Genomic DNA, 14,806 nt, shown 5'->3' with positions numbered 1-14,806 from the left:
GGTCAGAAGCTGAACAGGTAACAGGGCTTAGTGAGCTGGGAGAGACTGTGACAGAGAGTAGTCCAGAATCAGAGGCAGAAGCTGAAGCAGGAGAGTGGGAGGAGGGAGGCCAAGAGGCAAAGATGAGTCAGGCTGGTGAAGAATCATGGATGCTTCCCCTTCCTGTTGAAACAAGCTCCCCTCTCTCCCCGACTCCCAGAACCAGAAGATGGGTGAAATGGGCAGAGGAGAAGTTGGATGCACTCAGGCATAGTCTCCAGTGGATCGGAAAAAGCCCTGGAGTGGAGAGGACTTAGAGCAGGCACAGGCAATTTCGGCCCTCCAGAAGTTTTTGGACTACAACTCCCATGATCCCTAGCTAACAGGACCAGTTGTCAGGGATGATGGGAATTGTAGTCCCAAAACATCTGGAGGGCCGAGTTTGCCTATGCCTGACTTAGAGGGCTGTGGAGAGGCATGGCTAAGACCTACCAGAAGTAAGCCACTGTGCTCATTAGCCCTGACAGCCAAGCGAAGATGATGTTTTTGCTAATAAAGAGTTATCTCCAACTTCAAATGGTGTGATTTACTGCTGACTTGCTCTTTGACAACATCTGGGGAAGGGCCCTGGCATGTTTTCCACACAGGAATCCTCAGGTTCAGTCTCCATTATTTTGAGGGAGCACAGCTGAGGAAGACATCTGCATTTGACCTCAGAGCGCTGCTGCGGGTTAGAGTTGACAATACTGGGTTAGATGGGCCAATGGTCTAAGCATAAGGCAGCTCCGCATGCTTATATGTGCATCCACGATCAAGAGGGGAGAACAGGGGAAGGTGGAAACTACAGATGAACTAACCCAACAGACCCAGATGGGCTCTGGCATAAAGGATCTTGTATATACTTGTAGAATAAAACCGGCTAAGAATCACTAATATGGGGAGCAAAAACAAAGCACCCTCGGTTTTAAATCTGCCACAGGCATCTGCTGTTTTTCACAGAGGGAAATGTCCCTGTGCTCTTGCCTCTTGTAGCTGTGTATTCATTTTGAGGTAAGACTATTTCAACACAATGTCCCTGCGTATTCCTTCCTCCATCCTTCCTCTCCCAATTTCTGAGCTTAAAAGTCATTCAATTAGTGCCAGAAACAGACACACAGGCTTGTTCTTGCCTTGCCTCAAAACAGCGTCCGCTATTGTCCCCAACAGTTTGGTGACAGCCTGAGCCAGGATCTCCCTCCCCCGCTCAGCTGCCCTAACCCCATTCAGGACGGCTGCAGTTCCTTTCACTGGGGGGCTGAAAAGCATTGCAGACATATTGCCAGCAAACCAAGAAATGGGTCCCAGTTTCAGAGGAGGAGGAGGCGGCAGCAAGCATATGCGCACTCACACCACAGTTTCCCTATGAACAGAAGCTGCAAGTCACAACCCAGACAGATGCAAGAGTGCGGTGATGTGTAGCCCTTTGCCACCAAGCTGCCAAATTTACATTCAAAGCAGCTGTAACTTCCACAAGCAAATGGACAGTGGATTTGCCGGGGGTGCCCTAACCTTCATCAAATCCCCTCTCTTTCTCCACCGCCACCCTCTGCATGCCAGCTTTGCTGACAGGAAGATGCATTTCCTCGACCTACTTTACCCAGAGGAAGCTATAGCACCTGAATTCCAACAAGCTTCTCTATATTCCTGAGAACAAGAGCTTAACATGAGTCAGACTGGGTTGGGCAGCGGTACAACTAGTGTTGTTGCCATTCCAAAACGCTGCTACCTTACAAGTGATGCTCGGCGTACGCGTCAAGAATACCAAAACTCCAATTCTGGTACTCGTAGCAGTGGAAGAGATGATTCATTATTGATTCAAACAATTCCGATGGGTATCAACCGCCATGTAGAACCGGTGATTTCAACCAACCTGGATCTCAACTAAGTATACATTAAAAAGCACACCACTTTCCATTCGAAACTTTCCTCACCAGGCGGGAATTGCATTTGAAGTTTATGAGCGCAAGTTTATCGTTTCCAAGGTTGTGCTGCAAGAAGTTCAAACATGTTAGACACCAAATACCTGTTACTTGCTTTATTTATTATTTGCTTCAAATTATCCCCCTATGTCTCCCCGTTATCTAATTTTGGGGATCTAAGAGCTGACAAGAGTAAAGATGTGAATCACGTATCATCATTAGTATAATTAAAACAGCCAGCAATTGTTAAGGCCCCTCTCTAGTGCTGATTTAACTGCAGCAGGGCTTAAGTCCTGGAGTGTGTTTGTGCATAAATGAGTATAGGGGTTGGGGGGGGGGAGAAGGGGGTATTATGAGTATGCAAATACCTGGACAATCCCACCAGACTTCATTTGGAGGTCACAGTGGCCTCCAATTCCCAGCCCCTGATTTGTGCTGCCCAACTTGATAAACGTAACACAACTCAACATCAGGTTTTAGAGAAGCCAGCTCGCCAAGCTTAAATGGGAGGTTGTTTTATTGCGGCAGAAGAGAGATTTCTTTGCATCTCGTTATGGAAAGAGAGGGGAGTAGGGAAGAAAAGAGCAACACTGGAAAAGTAGAAAAAGCTTCTAAGCTACATACACATTGCTGGTCTGGCTTGATTTGGACAGCTTTAAAAGCCTTGTTTATTCAAGCTGCAAAGCAACACTGCATAGCTTTGAAACTCAGGGGTATCCATTAAAGAGAATGGACAGCCTTGCTTAGTAACCAATGCAGAGCTGCTTTATAAATTGCTTTTACCAGCACTAATATTAATCTCCATGCCAGCAAGAGAAGCATTTACCTTGTGGTATCTAAACAGTGGAATGGATGTTATTTGCTCCCGGAACATACATTGGGTGAGCCATGCGTCTGAAGCAGGGGTAGGATTTTGAGCAAACCCATCCTGTGTGGGCCACTTTTACACATGGGCAGTGTTTGAAATTCCCATTGTTCTAGGTACATTTTGTGACAGGGAATTTCATTTAGCACAAGCAGTTTCTGAGCTCTGGGCTCAGTACACAGTACTGTGCCTAAGATTTCAGATTAAAACTGCAGAGTGGAAGGAAAGGAGGACCTTTTTCTTTTCTTTTTTTAAAATATTTTTTATTAACCAACCAATCAAATCAAATCAAATCACATCACATCACATAAATTCCTAATTACAAAGCCAAATTTTAAATTTTTGTTGGGGTGACCCATATTTCAAGTTCCGAAGGGGGATTCCAATCCTCATCTTGCTGCTGCGTTAATATCCACAAATCTGTCCAAATAAAATTCATAATACTATCCAGTCTTATCTTGCTGTTTCCACATCTCATCTTGTTCGTATATTTTTCTTTTTTTCTTTATGATCTCTTCTGATAATCTCCTTAAGCAGGTAAACACCAATTATAATCCTGTGTGAATTTTCCGTTCGTCCAGTCATCATATCAAGATGGTTTCCATATATCATCACTTTCATAAATAACAGCACTCTTTCCATCATTAATCTCGCAAGTCTGTCGCACTTTAGTCCCTCTGAGGAGGCTCTCCCACAATATGTAAACAGATCTTTCCTCCTCCCAGACATAAATATTTCGACATAACTTGCCATGATGGTGATGATATTTTTTACTGTGTCATTCCAAAGCTCTTATGCTTTCCACGATCTTCTTGAAACATGCTTTGGTTAGAAAATTATCTCCACACAGTCTAAAATCCACAGCTTAAGTCATTTAAACGGCATTTCTGACTTGTGACTTATGGGGGGGGATTCTTGGTTAATCACATAGAGAAAAGAAAGGAAAGTTTCCCCCCTCCCCCATCCAGGCCCGTTGCCGAACATAGCAAGCCTTAGTGTGTCTTCTCATCATTTATTCTTAATCCTCCGACCTGTCTTGTTTATCAGAGATCTCCTTCAGTTAGCAGTCTTTACTCCCCCTTCTTCCTTGAAATATGTGCGTTTAGCTTCCTCCTAATTGTTTCTTTTGAAGTTGCTGCAGCTAGAGGCGCGAATCAGAGACAGCGTCCAGGAGCGCCGAAATCCGCACAAGGGCTTTCTGCCTAGTGCCCCCACCCCCACAAACTCGGGGGTGGTATAGGGCACAGCAGGCAAGGGCAGTCCCCCCCACACGGTTGCGGGGGCCGGGAGGCTGTTTACTCCCATCACAGCCTCTTAATTACCTTGTGTGGGTCGGAGCGATGTTATTGTCAGCCATCTTCCGATGCGCCCCTAGTGGCCACCCAAGGAGGAGCTTTTTCTGCTTCCCCACTTCCAGCTACTCTCTGAAGACTGGAGAAGAGACCCTCTTAAGAATATTAGGGGGGTGGGCAGGGGAAGGACTAGACCATATGAAAAATGGACATAATATTTTAGCTGCAGTTCATTCATTTTCAGCTTTGCATTTGTGTTATAAAAAAAGTGTGCCTAGACATTCCTTTGTTGCGCCCATAACCTACCTGTAGGTTTAAGGCGCCATTTAGCTCCTAGCTTTCATATCTCCGTTTCTAACACTGCATGTGGGTGGAACTGCCCACCTGTCAATCACCTGACGTTCCCATTCCAAGTGACCCAAAGGAAAGAATAGGACGTATGCTTCTGATTCTTTTCTTCCCCCTTTGCAGCTGGGCACAAGCTGGGCTACAAACGAAGATCCATGCCAAAATAGGGTTTGCAGGAACCATTGCTCAGTCCTCTGCAGAGACTGAATTTGAAATTCCCAACAGTGTGTAAAAGTTTATCTTGTGCCTAGAAGCCAACAATGAAAGCGCCAAGGAAACTCTTTGAGGAACGGAATTCTAGAGGAGGGGTGCAACAGCAGAGAAGGTCCCAACTCTAAACCACACCTTCTTCAATACAAGGAGAGGAACCCTGAAAAACGCCTTCAGATACGACGTGAGTGAGTGAGAAAGCTCATACAGAAGGAAGCGGTCCTTCAGATAGTCTGGGCCCGTGCCATTTTAAGAGGTTTTGCATGCCAAAATGCCCACTGCTACTAGGAAGTCAGAATCTCTGTGGACTTTTTGTCATTTGGCTTTGCGTGCATCTCCAGGGTTCTTCTCCAATGAGCACACACCACACAAACCCACATGCCTGGAACTAGTTATGTTTCGCAGATTAATTTTTGAACAACAAAACTGCTGATGAGCAGAATTCAGCACCCAGGCATCTGGGACAATATGTTTGCCGTCTCCAGTTACCTTCAAATGGGCGATTTGCCCATTTTTAAGCCAAGACCGCCAAGCGACCACTTAATTTAGCCGAGTGCAAAATGCACCAACGCGGCATGCATATCTGAAAAGGAAATGGGGCAAAGTCCATTCCCAAAGGCATTTTAAATGATGCAATCCGTGTTTACAATAGTCTAGGGTGATGTTGCAGTACACAGCCAAGCTGAAATACTTCAAAACTCTTGAGGCATGGATGGATCAAGTGGCAAGGTAGCACTGGAGTGAGTTATCCGTCCTTTGGGGGAAGGTTGTCGGGGGATGAAGAGGATGTATAATCAGAATGCTTTGACAGACCACACAAGCATCTCAACATCCAGACTTAAACAGAATTTTCATGCACAGCACATAGAACACATTGTTAGCTCTTAAAGAGATGTTAAATAGTAGGAAAAGAAGACTCTCTAGAGTGATCTGAAAAGCAGCATGAGAACAGCAAAACGGGAGAGCTGTCAATTATTTCCTAATTTTAAATGAAAAACAGAAGATTGTGAGGAACACGGATGGCTAAAAGCAGTCCTTTACCAACTCTGATCACAAATACCCAATCTAACCCATAGCCAGGAGCCATCTTATTTGGCTGGAGACAGGAGAAGGCAATCCTAACTATTCAGGCTTACAGTGGTACCTCGGGTTAAGTACTTAATTCGGTCTGGAGGTCCGTTCTTAACCTGAAACTGTTCTTAACCTGAAGCACTGCTTTAGCTAATAGGACCTGCTGCTGCCACCGCGCCGCTGGAACCCGATTTCTGTTCTTATCCTGAAGCAAAGTTCTTAACCTGAAGCACTATTTCTGGGTTAGCGGAGTGTGTAACCTGAAGGATATGTAACCCGAGTTACCACTGTACTTACTAAATCACAACATTGTTAACATAGTGGGGTGGGCTAGCACTGATACTGTGGCTACAGTTTTAAACTTTGGGGACAATCATCTCTGTGCATCAATTCAATGCAGTTTAAATCTTGCTCTGCTTAATGTGAAACTCCCCGAGGAAGCAGGTGGCAGTCAAGACAGAGATGGAGCAAGTCAAAAGCCCTAATCTCCGGGACAAATCTCAGACAAACAAGGGTTGTGATATGCAGCAATGGAGATGCCATCAGGAAGCTGAAAGAGGCAAGCCTTTGTTTAGAATTGCATTTGATGCCAGAAAAGCTACAGAGCTAGAAGGCTGTTCCTTGGCTTCTTTGGAAAATTACAGTGCCCAGACCCAAACAGCCAGGCAAGCAGGCAGGCCAAAGTATCTGAAATTTAAGATCAGGGTCATCGGCACTGAAGAGTTTCATAAGGTGGATGCTCTGGTGTCCCTTTGAGCAGACTCACAACACAGTGCAAGGTTCTGTTGGACAGGGAAGCAAACTGCTTTTGTGGAAGCATTCTATCTCATCAAAGGCTGAAATTACCTGGCTGCTACTCAGTGTCAAAGAGGCAGGTGCTGGAGAAAATACCTGAGATCAGAGGGTGGGGAAAACTCCCACAAGTGATTTGCTGGGTATTTTCAGGACCCACGAAACTCCAGATTATGTGCTTTACCTGCCTGAAAACACAAGATCCCCATAATCCAAAACTGGATTAGTGGGGGGCCTGGTACCAAATGAGGGGTGGCTAATGGCTCCTTACTGTGCTAGAAAGCATTGATTCACAGTGGCGGGGACTGGGGGAATCCTAGCTGTTAAAACTGCGGGAGAACGGATTTAGCAGGTACAGATTCCAAGGCATCAATGAGACGAGAGTGAAAGTGCACAGGTTGGTGAGGCTATTTCACCAGCTGATCCCCATCAGACAGGCAGTGAACTGTGAGAGGAAACCTGTTTTAATATAAGCCTATGGGATTTGCTGACCTTTTAACTCCCTTCCTTGCAGGGGACAGCCAACACAAACGTTCCCAGCGTTTTAATTACAGGAAGGCTCTGACAAAAGGTTCAAAGTTAATTCCTTCTGACAGGTAAGTAACAGTTCAGCTTCACGGGGCTTTCCTCAGTAGGGAATCCTGACAGGTATTTGTCTTCCTGTATTTCTGCAATAGTCAGAACGCTGATCTAGATAGATTTCAAACATGTGATGGTAACAGTCAGCTGTCTGGAGGGAAAATAAATGTATGGTAGAAGCAGCTCTGTCAGCCTGGATACCTGTGAGCAATTCTGCTCCTGGATCAGACCAGGTAGACAGGTGTTTCCAGAGAAAGGCTGCTCTTTGCTGAGGCCAAGACACCCCCAACTGCCAATACCATATCTTCTTATTGCAGTCAGTCTTCCTCATGGTGACTGAAAAGCACCAGAATTTGTGGAAGTGGCTTCGGGTGTTCTAAAGAGACTGAAAGTTTAAGGTAGCCGATACAGTGTTAAGCCCAGAACAGTTTGTGTTTTGTGTTTAAAAGTAACTCAGTAGGTCCCTGTCCCCCGTTTGACACATTATTGTAAAAATGTCTGCTTAGGCCATGAGTAGGGAACCTTTGGCCCTCCAGATGTTGTCGAAGTATAAGTCCCTTTAGTCTCAGCCAGCTCAGCCAACGATCAGGATTATGGGACTTATAGTCCAGCAATAATTGGAGGACCAAAAGGTTCCCCGTCCCTAGTTTCAAGGGGTGTGAGATGATGAGGAATGACAAAATCACCATCATCATGCTGTCCCAACCACTTTAGGCTTATTGGAGAAGAAAAAATAGCCACAACAATTTGATACAATGGTTTTAATTTATGGTTATTTTTTAAAATCTATTTTTATAATGGTCGTGCCTCACAGGTTGTCTATCCCTGTTCTAGAAGAGCATGGGTGTACCTTTGTCCCTAGCACATGTGCTAAAGAGTCAGGGGACCGAGGTCTACTGAAAGCTGCACTCCCTGCCATGCAGGAAGAGCACTGTGGCAGAAGAAAGACCAGCCAGGCCCCATCCACCGTCCCTTCTTCCCAGAGTATTGCCTCCAACCACCAAATACCCAGAACTACGGAACCAAAGGGAAGCATGTCCTGACCCCATCCATCAGTGAGGGGGATGGTGTGTGTGTGTGTGTGTGTGTGTGTGTGTGTGTTTTGATTCTTGTATTGTTACAAACTGTTGTAAATCACCTTGAGAATCAGTTGATTGAAAAGTGGAGTATAATCGTTAAGAATAAATGAGGTAGCCTGCAATTTCAAACACTGCCGCTAATGAAGGATATTTCAGGCTGCTGAAAGCATATTGCAGGACAATTATGTTCTTCTTTGCCCAAAAGACGATTGCAGATTAAGTCAATATAGCTAGTGGAGCAGAGCCTTCAGCAAAATATAATTTGGATGAGGGCATTGATCCTTTGTAGGAGGAACAGGGGAGTAACAAGTTATGTCCCTGCTTTCATCTGTGTGACGTTGGAAGGTGTGCAAGAGACACCTTGCGGATCTCTCTCTCACACACATGCACACACTATAGATGCCTACAGATGGTCTCTCTTTTGCAGGAGGGATTTGTTCACATACTGGAACATTAGGTTTGCACAATGAAAGTGGATTAAAGCGCTCCGTTGCAACTAATCTACTTTTTGAAAAAATGAGGTTTTTACAGTTAGGAGAACAAATGGGAAAACACATGAAAAAGTTCAGGGCAACAACCGATTGATAGGAAGGTGTACAACCTCCCCACAAACAACTCAGAGGGAATGGTCATTAAAGAACAGGCATTGGACAAACTTTGTGTAAGCTCTGTGCAAGCAAATTGGGATGTATATTCAATAAACGGGTCATCTGGGGGAACCTCACGTCCCTCCCAAGGTACACCTCTTTCCTTGGATATCAATGGGGTACAACTGCCATGTTGTCTCCTCTCCAGCCACCAACCATCTCAGCCCTGTAAAGCTTAAAGGCTTGGCTGGCAGCCTTTAAGAGAGAAAGTAAGAGGGACAGGGGAGAGGTGTGCCTACTGAATAGGGAGGGAGCACCTCAACAATGCCTAAGCCAATTGGACAATCACAAGATCAGACTGTGAAAGGAAATGTGCATTTGTGGGTCCAGATGGGGACTGGGGGGTGGGAGAGAGAATGAGACACAGACTTGCTAATATGGATATTGCTCAAGGAAGAAAGAAGTGCACCAAATTTGCCTCTGTCTCCCAGCTTACACCGAAGGGCCTATAAAATTGATGATTCAGCATCCGTGTTGCTCTGCTTTCCAGATGTTTGAACACATGAGTCAACTCCTTGAGTATCACAAAAGGCTTTTAGATCATCTTAATTAAGCTGCATCTCCAGGTACAAAGACACATTGGGTGTTTTCTTGCCTATGAGGACAACCAGATTCAGCTTTCGTCCAAAACAAAAACACATAGAAAGGAGAGGCTGCTTACGCGCTAGTTCTTCTCTGCAAAGACTCCCCCTCTTCATTCGCTTTTTATGGATAATCCATCTTGCTGACAAATAGTTGTGTTCCAACATTCTCTGTATCGCCCTTTCATATTTTTATTCCCCAGAAAGTGATTTGTAATTTCGTTTATTTTTTACAATATAACACAGTTAAAGTCCCAGCTTGTCCAGTGTTGGACAGGCAATGTACTATACTAGTACAGGTGAAGGCAGAAGGCAGATTGGGGTCTCCTGGTAGATCGCTGGCTGATTTGCAGAAGACTGGCAAGAGTTTCTGACTCCAAATTGTTCCAACAGTAGCAAATATTATGTTTGCTGACTGGGAACAGTAATGGACCACCGGTATAAAGTTTACGGCATGTAATGCCTTAAGAGAGAATATTATGAAAATGATTTACAGGTGGTACATGACCCCAATCAAGCTTGCTAAAATTTATCATTTGCCCAATAACAAATGCTGGAAATGTAATGTAACTGAAGGTACTTTCTATCACCTTTGGTGGACATGCCCGAGGATTAAGGCCTTCTGGGAAATGATCTATAATGAAATGAAGAAGGTACTTAAATGTACCTTTCATAAGAAACCAGAGGCTTTTCTCCTGGGCATGGTCGGCCAATTGGTGTCAAAGAGAGACAGGACTTTCTTTTTGTATGCTACTACAGCAGCAAGGGTACTTATAGCAAAGTATTGGAAGACACAAGAACTATCCACTCTGGAAGAATGGCAGACGAAGGTGATCGACTATATGGGACTGGCCGAGATGACTGGCAGAATCCGTGACCAAGGAAAAGAGACGGTGGAGGAAGATTGGAAGAAATTTAAAGTGTATCTTAAGAATGATTATAAAATTAATGAGTGCTAAAATGTCAAGGTTAGAGAAAAAAGAGGATTACAGCTGTAAATGATTAGGTAAGAGAGAAGGGGAAAAAAAAGAGTAATTAGTTAAATTAAGTGAGGATTTGCTGAAAGAAATTTGGAAATGGGGATGCAGAAAGGAGAGGTATGGGGAAGTCAGAGAAGTAATGTTTATGAAAAGAAGGTTTTGAAACTATATTTGTGTGTGTTTATGTGTTTGTTTGTCTTTGTATAATGTAATGTATTGTGTTTAATATGTGTTGGAAAATCAATAAAAATATTATAAAAAAACAAAACAAAAAAAAAAACAAATTGTTCCAACAGTAGCAATAGCACAATGACTTTCTGCACTTAAATCAGGCTGTTGAATGAAGAAAGATAACCAGGAGTGGACTTTTGTGTGAAAGGGCCGTGACTTTGGTTCAGTTCTGCTACTGAAAGCTAATTCTTAGGCTTAGAAGGTGCTCACGTCCTCCAGTTCTAACTGTATGTCTTTTGTACCCAGCTGTGGTTGGTAGATTTTGGAGTTCCAATCAAAAGTAGATTCCACAAGCCTGAAGCCTGCCTGCTCCTGGCATAAGGGCTTTTAGGGGCTACTGTGTTTTTAATTAAAGTTTCTTTCTTGCAGCTTCTGCCCTTTTTATCGCTTCCTGTTCAGCCTCAGCCAGGGAATTAGTGAGGAATTGCCCTTTAATTACTCAATTGCTGTTCGCCACAGGAAAGGGGAGACTTTAATTAATGGTCTCCTTTATTTCTGTCCCCCCCCCCCTTTCTGTCTTTTAGGACTATTTTGCTATAAAAGAAAAATAAATAATGAAACCATTATTCCACTGCAGGGAACAGAACTTGACTAATTAGGAGACAATTCATCACTAATTTGCCAGCTACAATGAACATGCATTTAAGAGGCAGAGGCTGCAAGGAGGAAATTTAATCAACACTGCAAGGGACCATTGCTGAATGAGACTAACTTGTGAGCTTATATTATAGAAGGGTCTAGAGCAGGGGTTGGCAAGGTTTACCTTGCCTGGGCCGGTTCACTCCAGCAGAGATCCCTCTGTGCGCCGGATCACATGCGCATCTGAACACATGCGGCAGCGATTTCCGGCTTCTGCATCTGCACAGACGCGATTTCCGGTGCCGCGGAAGCGAGTCCCCATGCCACGCCAGTTTAGTGCCGAGCACGGGGACTCACTGAGCAGCAGCTTGGTTCAGGGGTGGCTCGTGGGCCAGTCTAACAACACCCGTGGCCCGCTTGTGGCCCATGGGCCTTAGGTTGCCTACCCCTGGTCTACAGCACAGAGTCCATTGCCCTCCATCTCCACTGGTGCACACAAGCGCAGCCCAGAGAGACAGCATGAAAGAAAGGAAAAGAATAGATGGCTGGCTGGGTGGGTGGGTGGATGGGACAGAGGGCAGATTGTTTGGGTGAGATAATATGTGTGGGAAGAGGGCGGTGTTAGAAATTAGCCAGGCGCAAGGCACGTTTTGCAACTGGCGCAGGATCAACTGCAATTCCAGATCTCTGGATGCTAGGTTGGTGACTGACATCTCTATCTGGTTGGACCCTCCTGTTTTCTTAAGCAGGTAAGCAGAAGAGCTTATTTATTGCATTTATATCCCATTTTTTTCTCCAAAGAGCACACGGTTCACCCCTATCCTCAGTTAATACCCACAACAACTCTGTGAGGTAGGTTAAGAGGTTGTGACTGGCTTAAGGTCACCCAGGGAGCATCATGACTGAGTGGAGATTTGAGTCCTGATCTCTCAGCTCCTAGTCCAACACTCCAACCACTACACCACTCTGGCTTCCTCAAGTACTTCTGCTATGGGGCCACTCTATGAATTAAGTAGGTAAATAAATCTGGGGAAAGGAAAATGTCACTTAGAGAAGGACCTGAAATATTTTCCCTGAAGCTTGAATTAATTTTATTCTGTATTGCTTTAATGTGTTGTAAACCACTTTGAGATTTTTTCATTAAAATATAAAGCAGTACAGAAATGATTTATTTATATTATTATTAATTATTATTATTATTATTATTATTATTATTATTATTATTCCCCATGGGGGAGGGGAAATAGTGCCTAGACATTTTGTTGTGGCAACTGCAGCCCAGGTTCAATGTGCCATTTAACACAGGGTTTCCCAAACTTGAGTCTCCAGCTGTTTTTGGACTACAATTCCCATCATGCCTCACCACTGGTCCTGCTAGCTAGGGAATTCTAATCCAACAACAGTTGGAGACCCAGGTTTGGGAAACTCTGATTTAGCATGTTATATATCTAACATATACATATATGGGACGAAGGTTGGCGCTTCAAATCCCCGTGGCGGAGTGAGCTTCTGTTGCTCGGTCCCTGCTCCTCCCAACCTAGCAGTTTGAAAGCACAAACTGCAAGTAGATAAATAGGTACCACTCCAGCAGGAAGGTAAACGGTGTTTCCGTGCACTGCTCTGGTTCACCAGAAGCGGCTTAGTCATGCTGGTCACATGACCTGGAAGCTGTACGCCGGCTCCCTCGGCCAATAAAGCGAGATGAGCGCCGCAACCCCAGAGTCGGCCACGACTGGACCTAATGGTCAGGGGTCCCTTTACCTTTACCTTTATATCTAACATTGGAAGAGAGAAAGAATTAACAGATGATGGGTGAAGGGGGAAAGAGACACCTTTTTTGCTTCGGCCTCACCCACAGCCAGACGTATGGGGCCCCCACCATGTTCCCTGGACCCTGATAAGGTTGCTCACTCCCGCCATGAGTGGCAAAGGTGCTGATGGCTAAAATCTTAAGTGCCGGATGGAATCACCGCTTTCATTAGGTTTCAAAACCGGCTGCAGAAAAGCAATGCCTCAGCAGTGCTAAAGGGCCCCAATGTGGAAGCCACCAGAGAGAACAGGCTGAATCCTGTTGCCCATCTGCTTCACTGGTGCTTCTTGAGACCCTTCTGTTCTACCAGATTTCCAGACAAAAGGAACTTTGCATTGAAACTGTTTGGAACTTAAAAATAAAAAAATCCCACCACCACAACACACGTTTCTCCTCTTTCTTTGGTTTAATCCTTGCCAAACCGAGCCAGTGAACTGATTGTCTCTCGGCTCAATGCTTCTCCTGAAGAATAAAAAGCTACCTACCACCTGAAGAGCCTCCAGTCCGTTGAAAGTGGAGCAGCCGGTCTCCTTGGCAACGCAGGGACTCACAACAAACAGCCCCACTTTCCAACAAACACAAGAGCATCTTACAGATTGTGCCAGCTTCAAAGCCACTGCACAGGCTCCCTGAAAGGCACCCTCCTTTTCTTTCTGAGAAAAGGACAATAGATGCCCCGACAGTACTTAGATTCCACTGGAAACCGTCAAACTCCTAGCCAAATGTCAAGGCTTCTGAATGCAAGAGACCAACTTAAAAATCACGAAACCCAAGCCAACCTAGGGAAGGAAACAAAGACCTTGACACACTCTGAACAAAATCTGGGACACTCCTAGGCTTCCCACACCCAACAAACAAATCTTTAAAACCCAATCAGGCTCTCACTCTCACTCTTCCTTACAGGCTATTAGAGGGGGAGAATCTTATTTCCATTGTTATATGTGCCTGGAGGTGGCACTTAAAAGCATTAATGTACACAAGATAAAACATGGAACCGAATTAAAAAATGCAGCAGAGAATTTACACAAGCAATGAAGGAGGAGGGGGGAAAGCTAGGAAGCAGAAGGGGGGGAATCATCCAAAAAAACTACCAGGGTAATTTCCTTCCCCGTAAGACGTTATCATGGTAGATGAGCATCTTCTCTAGTTAGTGGGAAATTGCTATTAAGCCCAGCCATTACGGAAACGAGAACTGAATGTAATGAAATGGCCACCCAGTTCAATCCACTGCGGGGAGGTAGGCGGAGGGGGCAAGATGCTCCAAAAACCAATTATACACATCGCAAACTCAAAAGGTGCTCCAGATCGCACTGCTTCAAGCAGAGCACAGGTGTGCACAAAGTAAAGTTCCAGGTTGCGCCCCAGAGATTCCCTTTATTTAAGTCTGGGGCTAAACTGGGAGAAGAGGCAGCTGCAGAAGCTTGTTCTACCCTTTTCCTCTATGGTCCTTTCATGTGTTTTCCCCACTACCTCCCCATATGTAGCATGTTGGGAAAGAGGCAGGTATAGAAGAATCTAGAGGGGAAGAAAGGGTGGGAGAAGGCACAGAGGCTTTGTCGCCCAGTTTAGCAGCAGATTTAAAGGGAGAAGAGGAACTGCTCTGATTGCAGACTAGCAGCCCTGCCACAAGGGCTGTTATACATTAAGAAGTTCCAACTTCCTCAAAGAAGTTGGCCAACTTTCAAGCTGAACTATGTACTGCCTAGACACGGTCTCCTATAATCTACAGAATTGTTAAGTAAGCACAGATATCTATATATCTAAGTGCATATTAATCGCAGTTAATTCCTGCATTGCAGAGGGTT

At 44.8% G+C, this 14,806-nt stretch overlaps 1 protein-coding gene across 4 annotated transcripts in view; it reads right to left on the bottom strand.

Annotated features, from left to right (window-relative positions):
- Positions 1-14,806, bottom strand: part of LOC307211693 (phosphofurin acidic cluster sorting protein 2-like) — a 182,047-nt gene that overhangs the window by 111,041 nt on the left and 56,200 nt on the right. The gene's annotated exons all lie outside the window — the stretch shown is intronic.

Source organism: Podarcis cretensis (assembly GCF_951804945.1).
Source record: "Podarcis cretensis genome assembly, chromosome: 3".
NCBI lineage: Eukaryota > Metazoa > Chordata > Lepidosauria > Squamata > Lacertidae > Podarcis > Podarcis cretensis.
Note: the sequence above shows the minus strand (reverse complement) of the source record. Positions and strands in the feature narration are given on the sequence as shown.